Here is a 10008-nt window from a genome sequence, read left to right as displayed (position 1 = left end):
CGTCCCACGCTTCTCTTACCATCTCGAAGTATTAATACTGAAATAGTATTATATATGGGACATTGAACCCACTCTAATGATTAATAATTTCTTTACCCGTGTATTATGCGCTAGTGAATTTTCTTTTTGAGTGCAGATAGACGCTGTTTTTAATTGCCATCATGAAGTGCCTATTTCCATTTGTTCATAATTCTGTTTTTATACATTATTAATTAAAATAATTTTGCAGCTTGTACAACTTTATTACTATACACATCAACTTTTATTATCTGGGTGGAAATACTAAATATTTACGGTACGAAGATATAACTATAGAAAGAATAGGGGAGACTGGGGTAATGACGGTCACCTAAGGGAAAATGATTAGGTATAAAGCTTCACTATGTTTTGAAATTTTGAACGCAATTGTGTGGAATCGCTTACATGTAAGATATTTAACCTATTGCAGACCTCAATTGAGCCCTAATTTACCTTAGCTATTGATAAAATTAACAATATTGCAAAATCAGCTTGGACTGGTATTACCCCTACCCTAGGTTAATGTCAGACGGTTATGTCTTGTTCTACTAAATGTTTGTAATATTAGAAATATGAGGACTTTCGATGACGCAGGCACGTTAAACTGAAATATTTATGTTTAATATATTCAATAATCCCGCATTTAAGAAATTACAAAAAAGTTAATGGAAGTATGGACATAATATGAAGTCAATGATTTAAAAAAAAATATCTTTCCATGGTAAAATAGGGCTGACAATTTTAGGGCGCTGCCAATATGCTTACATAAGTTGATGAGCTTTTAGAAGCTTAAGTTAATTTTACATTCCGTAGCACGTCTCATAAATACCCCGCAGGAGTGTTCCATCTACAACATTCTTGAAGTGCCCATAATGCACCGATACCACATTTCCCCATCTTTTCCGTTGTCTTCGCAAAGAAAGAGGTTTCTTTACCCATTTCCGTTACAAGTAACTCACTTACTGATTCGTCTTCACAAATATTTTCTCATCAATAGAAGTGCCCGAGTCATATTCAAAGAGTTTCCTGCTCATTTTCTTTTGCTTCACTTTTTGTATTTTTCTTTTAGCAATAGCAGCCGTTTTCTTATGATTTTTTTATTGAAGATCTCTGCTACACGCTACTAGATTTATTTTTTGTCCTTATTATTTTCTTGGCTTCTGAAGCATAGAAAAAAATATACGAGTACTATTGGGATAATGCAGGTCAGTTGACAAAGCGACTGCCATTACCCCCAACGCATGTTTTCATTCAACGGCTAAATAAAATAAATATCAGTACTTAAAACCGTAATAAAACGCAACGTTATAGAAAAATATGGCTTACCTTGCTTTTGCGAGATCAGTCTCGTCCTTTGAAAAGTAAACGATAAGAGATGATAGTGGATTTAACTATTGTCTTTCTTGAAGGATCTGGTACTGGTATTTATACACGTAATTCTTTCATGCGCACAATAGTTGATTGGACTTAAAAATATATTCAAGTAATCTCTACCATTCTTAGTGAGAATGTCTAAAAAAAAAGAAATTACAAAGCATAATTTATAAATGTACACAATAAATTTTATTATTTATTTATTATATTTTTCGGTACTTTGATATAGCTATTGCAAGTAAGTATACGTATTTTTTTCAGGTACACAATAATCAATTTTATATTCATGAGATCTCTCCCTATTTAATTGACAAAGTATAAATAAGGCATTGAAAATACATGTGAAAGGTTTTCGGGCGGAGACGCGTCAGCTTCGCAGCCACCCCTGAAAACGGAGACGCAACTCGTCTCGTTATATCTTTCGAGAGGGCCACGGAACAGACCAATAAAACACTTTTATTGCCAGGGGCGGGCACGATCCCTCTTGTGGGGGAGGGGGGAGCTAATTTCTCCCCTTCCGCTTTTTCTCTTGATTCGTGGGAGGGGTGGGAATCGACAGCATCCAGTCGAAAAAATCCTCGCGTCGTAAATCACGCAGCAATTCCCACAGTCTTCCCGTTTTTCTTATTTCTCAATCTCGCACCCCCGAAATTATTCCTTCGTCCACAATCTATGAGCTCTCTCTCCCCCTCCGGAGACCAATAAAATCACCTGGTCCATTGAAATAAATGCTGAGGCAAAGTCGAATATCGCTCGAAATTGGAAATAAAACAAAAGTCAATGAATTTTTCAACCATTGATTTATCTATGGCGATCAATTTGATTTGAAAAAACGAGTAGTCTGAATTCGAAAAATATTGAACTTATTCATTCGTGATTCATACATGTGCCATTGTGACCAGTGGCGGATATAGAAAAAGCTTAAAAGGGGGGGGGGCGCAAAATATATTTTGAGCTACCTTTACTTTTATCGTAATAAAAAAAATCATGTCATATGCAAAGTTTAAGAGAGTTTTTTAAAACTCATTAAACATATGACTTAAAAAATGTATTCAAGAGGTATCTACCATTCTAAGTGATGATGTCCAAATAACGAAATCACAAAGCATTATTTATAATTGTACACGATAAATTTTATTATTTCGGTGAATTTATCACATATACGGTACTTTGACATTTAGCTAGCTTAGATGTACAAGCAATGCCATAAAAAATATGAATTTATAATATAGAAAAGTTACAATTATGGTTCTGCAATGTTCGGCAATGCGTACGGCCCCGCAAGGGGGACCCCATATGTACCCGTCACTGATCGCAACGCGTTGGTTGAGAAGTAATAAGCACTCAACATCCGTGTCGATTGTAAAAATGTAAGTTTAAAGTGGGATGAATAAATAATAATGCATCGACGGTAGCCAGTGACGCATGGATAAGTGTCAGGCGCGCAGCCAGGAGGGGAGGTTAGTAGAAGGCTCCAGTCCCCCCTTCCCCAGAAATGTTTCCCTTGAAGTGAATGCCCAGCATACATCCTCTAAGGAGACGATTTGCCCCCTCTGAATTTCACTTCGCCGTTGAAAGATTGAGAACACTTCTAAATATCTCCGAAATATGCTCGAAGTGGGGTAACTATACCACCATTAATATTTCTCAAAGTGGGATAATAATAGGTTGTGGAACAAGAAATCCATTATTATTTTGGTAGATGGCTGTATGGTTCAGATCGATTGTTGACGATACTGATAGTTCACTTAGTGGAAATTAATCGGTAGTAATGATACAAACAGCTGTCGTAATTTATTTCACACTATATTAATTGTTCAACCGGCTTCAACGTTAATGTACACATCATTACTCTCTTTTACAAGAGACAGTTCTTGATAAATACTTATAGGTAAACATTAAAACCGGTAGAGAAAATAAAAAAACGAAGTTAAATGGTGTGGAAAATCGCTACGGCTCACAGTGGGCTGAAATTGAAAAACATCTGGGCAAAACCTCAAAAACGATTTTTTTGAGTGCGGAATTTGAAACTTTGCACAGTTTTTTTTCAATGCATTAGTGCATTTTTGACGCAAACCAACCGTTTTTCATAGGTTACTTTTTTAAACAAATTACTTGGCCTCAAAGTTGGACAAATTTCGCAAAAATTGCCCGCATTGAATTTTTTTCTAAATTCGGCATGTTAAAATTAATGCCACACCTTCTGCAGTAATTCAAAAGAAACAAAAATTTACCATATTATTATGCGGTTTATTATTGTTAATGGACTGAGGACAACTGCAGAGTATATTTTATGAAATTTTCACAGAGCGACAATGAAACTGCTTGAACTCACTCCATCACCTTTCTTTGCTCTTTCCCTTCAGTTTTTTTTGCGGGGTTTTCACGTTCTTGGGTGGGCGTCTTTCTGCAGTGGGTTTTTTTCCAATAAGGACGAAAGTCAATATTCTAACGTTTTTCCCATGCTTGCTCACATATTTTTACGCTTGAAAAATGTAACTTTGTTCACTTTTGCATTTTTTATTAAAGCATATATATGTCTCTTTTGTACTAATTTCACTTCAAAGGGTTAGATGATAAATGGGACTTTCTAGTCCCAATGTCACCTAATAAAGATGTAATATAATTGATATTATTATTAATATTATTACTATCAACCAAAACCCCAAAATACCAACAAATATTCACCTGTTTGGGATAACCTCTCACCAATGCACTCAGGAGTTCAGGATTTAGTGCCCCCCTACTTCAGTATTACAAGTGTGGAGCTTGACATTTTTCCTTTTCCTGCCAGCACCAAGAACTGTCACTGAGCGAAAAAATCTTGGCACATTCGTTTTGCCTACTTTGCACGCTATCATCTGCACTGGCAGCAACTGCAGCCACCTCACGAATGACAAGGCAGAAATACAGTGGAAAGCTCGTGAAGCAGAGGCAGATTAAAGGGAGGGGTGGGAGGGTAGCATTCGCCTTCCGTTATTTTAAGAAATATTGAAAATATGATAATCTTTGAAGTGAAGAAAGACCGCAGGCATATCAAATCTTGGAAGATTACTTGGGAATTCCACCGGGTCAGGTTCTCCAACTCCATCTCGGCCAACGTTTCGATGAACGAGTTGTCTATCGTCATCAGGGTTCTATTCACCCCGATAACGATGGACAACTCATTCATCGAAATGTTGGGCGAGATGGAGTTGGAGAACCTGACCCGGTGAATATTCCAGAATAACCTTCCACGAGTGTTTGAAGTGCCGCTCCAATGAAGGTACATGGTATTTGGTATGACTGACAGCTGAGGTCATTTGCGCCAATAGGGATGGTTATGGAAGGAAGGGTGGAAAGAAACCCGGCATTGGCATAAGCCTGCTCTTAACGAAATGCGCAAAGGGACCACGGCTTCACGTCCCATCCGACGGACGGAGTGTTACACTTGAAATGTCCTCCACACAACACTCAAGCAGGGATCGGGCAGTCTCTGAAAATTCTCTGCCACTGCCGGGATTTGAACCCAAGCCCGCCAGGTGGGAAGTCACCACTCTAGCCACCCGATCCCCCACTTCAATGAAAATTTATGTTTCACCACCTTAGGAAATAATTTTTTAACATTAATTGATGAATATCAGTAGAAGAGAAGAAGCAAAGATTAGCCTGAAACTAATAAAGCATAAACTTGAGGAGGTGAAGGAGTTCTGCTAATTGGATAGCCAAGCGACCTCCAATGGACAAAACAAGAAGGTAACAGTCAGCAAAATCAGTGGCGGATATTGATGAGGGTGCAGGGGGAAAACCTCCCCTTACGGGGCCGCCCCCATTGCCGAACATTGTAGAGCCACAATTGCAACTTTTTATATCGTAAGATATTGTCTTATATATGCGGATAACGAGTTTAAATAAAACTTTCTTCAACTTCGCAACGTGGCTTGATTAATTTTTATTACAATAAAAGTAAAGGTAGCTCAAGATACCCTTTGCGCTACTGAGCAGAACCGCTCAAGCAATGAGGGCATTTACTAAAAAGAGGAGTCTCTGTGCAGCTGGAAACGTAAGCGATGAAGAAATGAAGATCCGGAATGAAATTTGGAGTCTGCTTCTTTACGATAGTGAGACATGGACATTAACGGACATCATAAATGGAAGCTTTTCAAATGTGGTGCTACAGAAGAGTAATGAAGATCGAATGGATAGATGAGTGAGCAATGTGGAGATTCGAAGAAGAGTGATTTAGAGAGAAGTGTTCAGGAAATCTAGGATAAGAAGATTGGACAATTTAAACCACCACATCATGAGACAAAATTATATTCTAGAATTATTTTTATCAGGTGAATTCCACTACATACCTACCTCTCTGATTTTGGTGGTTCAGACCTTCATGTAAACAGTATTATTGTTCTAGAAAGGCAGGTTCTTGCTGATATTTTCTGATATTCGTTACACTATTCTTCATCAATAAGGGGAATAAGAACCTCAACAAGGGGATACAAAGTGATTCCATGGATTTTATAATGTTTGCTACTCAATACTTCATCGAAACAGTCTTTCACGATCTACTATGCCTTTCACGACTAAGAGTTGTTGCTCATAGAATCTGGGTGAGTCGCCTTCACTATTTCTGGGCAGAAGTATTGGTAATTGCTAATAATGCATTCCCTTAGCTCTGCAGAAAATTCCTTGGGGAAGGTAACAACAGGGAATAACTCAGCACCACTGAAGACTAGATTTGCTCCGAAGGTTTCAATGGACTTACAAATGCAATGGTTTAGCTGTAGCTGGTCTTTTGAAGGCCCAGGAAGCTTGTTAACAAATTTCGTAGAAACCCGAAAATCTTTTGAATAAAAAATGGAAGCGAAGGAAACTGGTTTCCAAAAACCAGGGTCATGATGGATAATCTTCATTTTGAAGCCCCAGCAGGGTGCCTCTGTGGAGTACCCCGTAACCTTAGTTTCAAGGTGGTATGCGAATATCTCAAGGGCACATGGAACTTCATTACCTACTATTGAGTTTTCCCAAGAATTTTTAATGCTTGAGCTTAAAGCAACTATGGAACAAGGCCACTTCCTCGAAGAAGTTATTTAGGTGGTGGTACTATTATTATTTTATTATTCTACCGATTAAGGTAGGTTTCCATGGAGTACTAAAGAAGTGATTTGGGAGCCTCCCTTTCCTTCCAGTGCTGCCTTCTTCAATTCACTGTAAGGCCTACTACCTTTAAATCTATCTAAAATTCCTATTCTTTTCCTTCCCCTCCCTCGTTTACCTAACATTCTTCCCTCTAACACCATTTTCAACATCCCCTCCCCATTAAGTACTCCCTCCATCCATACCTTCTGTCTCCTCCGTATCTCATTCAAAAGCTGCCTCTCCTCACTCACTATGTCCAGCACTTCGTCGTTCCTTTTCCTCTCCATCCATTTCACCCTCTCCATTCTTCTCCATACCCACATCTCAAATGCCTCCATTCTTCTCTCGTCTTCTTTCCTCAGTGTCCATGTTTCCGCACCATAGAGAGCTACACTCCAGATCAAACTCTTCACTAACCTTTTCTTTATACTCTTACATAACGATGGCTGCAAAAAAATTGCCATGGCAAAATTAATGTTGTATGGGTATTCCCCCAAAACCCTAACTTCAGACCATCAAGCATGTGTTCGAATCAGTGTTGAAAGTTTATAACCAATGAACCTCAGGAGGAAACTAATAATGATAGAAAAATGTTAAAGAAATAACAATATTCCAAATATTTTGAGTGTAAAGAAATTCATTGGAAGTCCATTTTGGTATGAACAATGTACATCTGTTTTAGAACTTCATAGGATTTGAAAATGAGTTAGTTTTCGTATAAAATTGTTTCAAGCTAGATTTGGTGGAAGTTCAATAAATCCATGACAAAACTACTAATGGTAAATTCCACACTTTTTCACACACAATTCAGAACTCAACTATCGACCATGGTTTCAAGATATTATGCCATTTTCAAGGATTGACACCTGGAAAGACCAATAGTTAGTCATTTTCACTTAAAGTGAGTTTTCACTCCATAGCTATCATTACAATATGTATAACTGAAAAGACGATAACCCCATAATCAATTAAATAAGGAAATTAAATACTGAAAATGATTTTTTGAATGGCTTAGGGATTCAATTTGCTTCTAGGCGTAGCTTAATTTAAATGATGATAGTACAAGTGAAAAGCTGTATTTACTGAATTTAATATAACTTGATGAATTCTTACTATGTTTCCAGTGATAAAAATGTTATGTAACATTTATGATAATTAGCCAAAATTTGTGTAATTGTACTTATTTTAAAGGGGTATTGTGTTTGCTTTTGGCGATTCTTTCAGACTGCCACTTTCGAAGGTTCGTACCCGGCTCGCACCGAGCCAAGATTTTAGTGAACAGGATTGGATGCCAGCAGCCAATCAGAGTTCCTCTACCATGGACAACTGGGCTTAGGGAAACTTTCAAGTGCACAGAAACTCTAATGATGTGATAATGTTTCGGGGTTTAGCGATGAAAACTTTGGTATTTGCAATGATAAATATTCACCTTAGCTGATGCCAAACATGGTTCCAACTCAAACTAAAATATAAAATTCACGTTTTTTTCCAGGTTTTCAGTCTATATGTCGTCAAATTCACGGTTTTTAGATAAGCCATTATAGGCAGAAATATTGATCATGTAACAATCATCGACCACAGGTTAACTAAAAATTTAACAAAGGCGACAGATGCCTTGAATGCAAACGCAGCAATAAAAGTGCTATCTCTCCTGACGTCACATATCGTTACCAAAATTCATTCAAATCCTTGAAAGTTCAATTTCACACAGTGTAAAATTGGACTTTCAAAGAGTAACACAGTCTTGAAGATTGGGGACAAGTCATCTCTCGAAACGGTCGGAAACGACAGAATTAACCTGGCTGAGAACCCGAGAAGAATTCATCAATAGTATTCAGCAGGAGAAATTAAAATCAGTTTATTTTTTTCATTATTTCCCACTTACTTTGATTAACCTCACAAACTTTTTTTTTAGTTCAAGAAGAATATTAAACGCAACTAATGGATAATATAAAATAAACATCGGATGTTCGTAGTACTCATATATGCTAAAAGACAGCACTTATGATGTCTAACACCAGGACAAAGTGGCATTGTCCACTAAAACCTAAAAGTTACATTTTTTTTTTCGTGAAAATCTTAACAATTTTTAAGTGTTCTCTCGGCGTTTGATCACAGAAAGAGGGGTACAACGGTATGGCATGAGAAAGTATGGATGAATGAAGCACTCAAAAAATGCCGCTGGGTAGGAAGATGGTCGGCCACTGCGGCTGACGAAAAGGTATTCAGCACCCACGTCGATTACTGTAATGGTTGACTGCTACGTAAATAGCAAGCTGAAACTCCCAGGCCAAGGTATTAGAATGACTTACCACTTTAAGAACGATATTATTACATGAATTTCATGACAGTGTCTCTTGTCGGCAGTTATCTGAATTAGGTAACTGGGCTCGACAGCTCTGTAACCAAAACTACTCAACTCAACTTGACATTAGTAATGCCACTCGAAACACTCAAGTCAAGTACCAACTACTAGACTCGACTTGAATCCCCAGTGGAGAATATTGAAAGGAGGAATTGTACTCATGGGGGGGGGGCAGCAGCCCCCACCCCCCAGAAGCAAAAGTAAATTTAGTTCAAAACAATAGTTTCGAAAAAAAATTTAATCCCAGAAAATACATATAAGTATAAAACATATGTTTAAAATAAACTTTTTTGAGTAAATAATTTTAAGATCTAATGAAGCGCTGTTATAATTTTCTTGAAATTTTTGTTTCCTCAACCCTTTTTGTGCTACATCTTGAACGACCACAGCTTACCCCCCTCTAGTTTTGAACCTGGGTTAGACCTTGCAAGGCCTTACCCATGGGTACCAGTGCTTCAGGTGCAAACCTTGGGCACATGCAGCAATTTTTGGCTGGAGTAATAGTGAAGCGGAAGGCACCCAGGAAATGCGATTTGTGTGTGTATGTATGATTCACTGCCTAGTTTCTGATGTAATTCTAAATATTTGCCGTGACAAATTTAACAATTTTTTTCTTCATTAAGACCAACCTGTTCTTGAATTTTGTTTTTGAATTTTGACTTTTTACCTCAAATCGTGTGTTACTGAAGAATGATGAAGATAGAATTGGTCAACAGTGTAAGTAACAAGAAAGTGCTAAGAAGAGTGGGAGAAAAAAGAATACTCCGGAAAACCTTAAGCAGAAGACGGTAAAACTTAGTTGGCCACATTCTGAGGCATGATGGCCTCATGTATCGTAGAAGGAGAGGTGGAAGTGAAGAAGGGCAAGGGAATCCGAATGAGCTACATAGGACAAGTTATATAGGTTGTAAAAGAGAAGACATACGTTCCTATGAAGAGCCTAGCAGATAAGAGAGTCGAATGGAGAGCTGCATCAAACCAATCTTAGGATTGTGCGAAAAATCCACAGAGGAAAAATCATTCACCTTGACCAGGATTCAAACCCGGATCCCTCGATTTCCAGCATTGAGGGTGACTCCGTATAAGTTATCACCGTGGCTAGTCCCGGTATACTTAAATAAGTCTAGAGCGAA

The sequence above is a fragment of the Ischnura elegans genome, chromosome 2 (genome assembly GCF_921293095.1).
Source record: "Ischnura elegans chromosome 2, ioIscEleg1.1, whole genome shotgun sequence".
NCBI classification, from domain to species: Eukaryota; Metazoa; Arthropoda; class Insecta; order Odonata; family Coenagrionidae; genus Ischnura; species Ischnura elegans.
Note: the sequence above shows the minus strand (reverse complement) of the source record.